Source organism: Mus caroli, chromosome 12 (genome assembly GCF_900094665.2).
Source record: "Mus caroli chromosome 12, CAROLI_EIJ_v1.1, whole genome shotgun sequence".
Classification (NCBI taxonomy): Eukaryota; Metazoa; Chordata; class Mammalia; order Rodentia; family Muridae; genus Mus; species Mus caroli.
This window is the reverse complement of record NC_034581.1, coordinates 46,886,699-46,892,361: the sequence shown is the minus strand read 5'-3', so window position 1 is coordinate 46,892,361 and position 5,663 is coordinate 46,886,699.

The following is a 5,663-nucleotide window of genomic DNA, read 5'->3' as shown; positions in this document are numbered from 1 at the left end:
AAGCTGGAAAGAACCCAGATGTCCCTCAACAGAAGAATGGATACAGAAAATGTGGTACATTTACACAATGGAGTACTACTCAGCTATTAAAAACAATGGATTTATGAAATTCTTAAGTGTCTAATTTCTTAGACTGAGGTTCTTTCTTAGACCTCTAAGGTTCTCTTCATGCAGACAGACATTTTTAGATTACCCAGCCCTTACCATATTAGACAACCTGACAAATCCCCGAATACTTTGTTACACACACACACACACACACACACACACACACACACACACACACACACTTGATCTGGAGAAGGCTGCCTCTAGTACTTAGAGCTTCTATTTCTGTTATAAAACACCATGACTGAAAGCAGCTTTGGGAGGAAACGGGTTACTTCAGCTTTCAGGTCATGCACTGAGAGAAGTCAGGGTGGGAACTCAAGGCAGGAACGGAAGCGAAAGCTTCCTGGCTTCCTGGCTCGCTCCCCATGATTTTCTCATCCTGCTTTCTTAAGTACCCCAGAACTAGAGGGAACACCACCCACAATGGGCCATGCACGCTCACATCAATCACTAATTAAGAAAATGCCCTACAGGCTTACCTATGGGCAAGAAGGCTTTTTAACTGAACATTTTTTTTCATATGATGTATTTTGGTTATATTTTTCTCTGTTCTACTAATTCTTCCCAGATCTTTCCTACCTCCCCAACTTTATGTTCTTTTTCTCTTTCCTTTCAAAACAAACCATATAAGAAACAAAGGCAAACATAGCTCAAAGACCTTACCCACCCACACAAATGAATATCAAAACAAAAAACTAATAAGACAATAAAATGCTGTGGGCTGTCTTATGGATGGGTTTTCTGATATGTAGTCCCCCTTTCTCAGATAACTCCAGTGTGCGCCATTTTACAAATCAACTGGGTCACTGTCTCATACAAAATGTTCGCCAAAGAGCTTCAAATCTGTACTTATCTTGTCAATGTAAGGTTTTAGTCACAATAATTATTTAGGATTTTTTGTTTATTTAAAATAGGTTTGTGTTTCATTAAAGGTAAGAAAAAAATTTCTTTTCTTTTTTTTTTTTTGAGACAGGGTTTTTCTGTGTAGCCCTGGCTGTCCTAGAACTCACTCTGTAGACCAGGCTGGCCTCAAACTCAGAAATCTGCCTGCCTCTGCCTCCCAAGTGCTGGGATTAAAGACGTGCACCACCACGCCCAGCTAACATTCTGTTTTTATTACTATACTTTTGTAGTACAACTTGAGGTTGTGGGTGTTGATTCCTCCAGCATTTTTACTTTTCGTGATTGTTTTAGCTATCTTTAGATTTTGTGTTTCCATATGAAGCTTAGAATTGACCCTTCAAGACCTGGGAAGAATTGTGTTGGAATTTTGATGGGGATTGCATAAAATCTGTAGATTGCTTTTGGTAGGCTAATCATTTTTATATTAATTCTATTGATCCATGAGCATGGGGGGGGTCTTTCCATCTTTTGACATCTTCAATTTCTTTCTTCAAAGACTTGATGTTTTTATTCGTACAAGTTCTTTTACTTACCCCAATATATCTTATAGAATTTGAGGCTATGGTGAAAGGTGTTGCTTCCCTGATTTCTGTCTCAGTCTGTCATTGGTATGTATATAGGAGGGCTTATGATTTTTGTGAGTTAATTTTGCATCCAGTTACTTTGCTGACAGTGGTTATCAGGTATAGGAGTTTCCCAGTGAAATTATGATCACTTACATATTCTTCTGTGTTGTCTTCAGTCTCTGAAATTCCCCCTTCCATCTCTTGTGTTCTGTGGATGAAGCTTACCTGTGCTTTTGTTTGAGTTCCTACATTTTTTCATATCCAGTTTTACTTTGGGGTTTCTTTAGTGATTCTATTTTTACTTACACAGCTAAAATTGTTTTATTTCCTTCCACTGTTTGTGCTTTATTAGGTTTTATTAATGGATTTATTCATGACCTATATAAGGTCCTTGATCATATTCATACTAGCTATTTAGAAACCCCTTGTCTTATGCTTCTCTATTACATTTCTCAGGGCTACAGTAGTAGGGTTGCCCATGCTGATGGAGACATATTGTCCTGGCTGTTATTGTGTTTATATGCTTGTGTCTAGGTATCTGGGTTTGGAATGGTTGTGATTTCTAGGTGTAGATATCTGGTCTCGTCTTTGTTCAATGGTGTTTTGTTCCTGGGTTTCTGTTTCCCTCTCTGGATAGTAGGAGAGTGTGGAGGCTGTGGGTTCTGTGGTAAGAAGTGCTTCGGAGTCTCTGCCTGGTGTGGCAAATGGGAGTCCTGGGTAGAATGTGTTTCTAGACTTTGGGAGCTGACATGAAAGAGTGGGGATGGACTAGAAGTAGGGGTGCTGACAGGGTCTAGAAGATAGAGGATTGTTGGATCTGCAGAATCTACAGTGATTGGGGGCAGAGGGGGAAGACAGGCCTCTATAGGAATCCTGCCACAGGACTGGGGCTTAAGACTGGAGATAGGAAGACTTGGAGGACAGGAAGGAGAGAAAAGATCACCTACCTGCTTCCAAGGCCAGTATGACTAGCTGTTTTCCATAATGAGAACATAGTAAATTTTATAAATTAAGCTATAAAGAAAAACCTGAAACTTTAAGGAAAATGGGTAGACCTGTAAAGTGAGGTGACTCAAACTCAGAACTCCACATATATGGAACTTAACCTATAATATATACATGAACGTGAGTGTTTGTGTAAATAGGTGAATATCTAAAATTTAGAGAGATCGATGGAGGTAACATTAGATGAAGGACGGAGTACAGGAAAATGGACACAGGAGTCTAGAGAGGATATAAAGTAACTTTGTTTCTATTTCCAATTCCATCGTAAGTGTTCTTTCTTTTGCGCGCGCGCGCACTAGATTTGTAGGTTAAGCTTTCCGAGGACTGAAGTAACAAGAAGCATTTTTGCACTGCAGAAGCATCCACCATGTGCTGTTCCCTGAGGCAAAAACTGTGAACACAGCTTTCTTTTTAATTCTACCGAGTGTCAGTGCAACAGGAACTACATGTGACTGACTGGTCACTAAGTACATTTTTGCACTGACCCACTTGGAGAAAGGAATTTTAAAATTTTGTTATTTTTTTTTTAATGTCAACTGATGCCTCTACTGATTCTTTTCGACACTGTCAATAATATTCTCCTGTTTACACAGAAACACACACTCACCTTCACTTGGCACTTTCTTAGGCTGTCAGGAACCTCTGAGACATTAGTGTCAGAACTCACACCTATAAGCTCACCCCTGTATTCCTGAGTGTGTCCTAAAGGTCCCAGTAAGTTGTATGTTCATTTTCATTGGACTCTAGGAATTTAAAAGTTCTCTAATTTTTATTTTAATTTTAATTTTTTTATTTTTTGGTTTTTCGAGACAGGGTTTCTCTGTGTGTAGCCCTGGCTGTCCTGGAACTCATTCTGTAGACCAGGCTGGCCTCGAACTCAGAAATCCACCTGCCCCTGCCTCCCAATTGCTGGGATTAAAGACGTGCGCCACCACGCCCGGCAAGTTCTCTAATTTTTAAGGTGATGGCTAGCAATTGAAGAGCACATTATTTAATGCTCATATGTTTGTATTTGCTATTGACTTCTAGTTTTGTTCATAGTATTCTGATAAAGTACAAGAAAAAATTTCATTTTTTTTTATTTGTTAGGATATGCTTCATGGTTGAAAGTGTGATTTACTTAAGGAAAAAGTTTGAATGTATTCTCTGTATATTCTCAATATTCTGTGAATGCGTGTTAATTTTTAGAAATTTTTTGAGACAGAGTTTCACTATGGAGCTTTGGAGCTTATTACATAGACCAGGCTGGTTTTGAAATCACAGAGATCCCCCTGCCTCTGCCCCAGAAGTGCTGTGATTAAAGGCGTTTGCCACTGTGCCCAGCTTGCTTATCTTCTTGATGGATAGGTCCTTTTGTTAGTGAACTTCTTAGCAATTTTGTCTTCTAGATATTTCTTTATGTGTGTGCCTATGTTCACAGGAATGCCATGGTATGTGTGGAGGTCAGAGGACAACAGGTAAGCACTGCTTTTCTCCTTCTGCCGTGTGTGTTCTAGAGGCTGACATCAGATCATAAGGCAGGGTGGCAGTGTCCTTACCCATGGTGCCAGCTTGCTGGCCTATTACTTGTGTGGAAATTGGCTTTATCAGATCGATACGAGCTGGTGCTGCTTGCTTTATGGGTCACACTTGTTGGCCTATATGATATTGGTTTCCATCTTGCCACTATCAGTCTGTGTGTCTTTGCCAGTGTTTGTTTCTGGTAGAGAACAATACTTGTATCTTGTTTTTAAACACAGTCAGCTACTCTACATTTTTTTATTGGAGAGTTAAGACCTTGTGTGTCTTTGAAGGCAGGCTTGATAATTCCTGATATTTAATTCCCTAATTGGTTTGAATATTGCTTTGTTCTTTACTTTGTGCCATATTCCTATCAGGGAGTTGCTGGTTTACTGAGCTAGACATACGTGACTGTAATTTTTTTCTGAATCGGTGTCGGGATGAAGTACTTTGTTGACCTTAGGCGTCCCTAGTCATCTTTTCTCTGCCTGATGTGGCTTGTTGGTGATACTGTCCATTGTTCGCTTGATTCTCTGAAATTTCATTTCCAAAATTTGTTTCCTTAATGTTTCATTACTGCATTTCTCCTTGATATTGTTCACCTTGTCTGCTTTAAAATGTAGCATGCACATCATGTATTGTTTTTTCTTCACTTATTCACTTGCTTATATTCTCTTCAAAGCCAGTGACTTCTTTTCCAGGTGGTCTTTTGAAATCTTTGCCTGGAATTTCAGCTATTTCGGTCTCTTTTGAGTTGTTAATTGAAGAGTTATGATGTCCTAGAAGCAACATTTTCTTGTTTACATTTTCATGTTTCTTGTATCTCTGATGCACATCTGTTGGCATGCATAGCTCTTCCCGTTTTATTTGGCGATCCCAGTGAGCTGCTTTTTCTTGAGGGCTTAATCTTTAGTGTCCCTCACTGAGGAGAAAACAAACTCTGTGACCACAACAACAAACCAAATAATACATTCAGATAGGAAACACACTTAACATTAATTAAAGCTAAGTGCTATACTACCAATAACTACAGAACAGAAACTGGCATGATTAGAATGTGCTATGATATTAAGAATAACCTCAAAATAATACCCGAGTATGGGGGAAGGGGAGGACTGTGGAGATGGCTCTGTTGATAAAGTGCTCTCTGATATAGCATGAGGAACTAAGTTTGATCCCCTGAACTCATTTTAAAAAGCCAAGTGCTGCACTGTGCATTTGTAACTCCAGCCTTGGGGAGTTGGAGGAACGAGTGTTTCTCAGCTAGACTGCCACTCTAGCTGAATAAGTAAGTTCCAGGATCAGTGAGAAGCTCAGCCTTAAAAATGATGTAGTGAGCGACTGAAGAAGACACCTGATGGCATCCACATGCACACCTATGCGAACATGTACGCACATGTACATACATACACACATTACATATATGATACATACATACATACATACATACACACATACCCACTTGTCTTAGTCAGGGTTTCTATTCCTGCACAAACATCATGACCAAGAAGCAGTTGGGGAGGAAAGGGTTTATTCGGCTTACACTTCCATCCATACTGCTGTTCATCACCAAAGGAA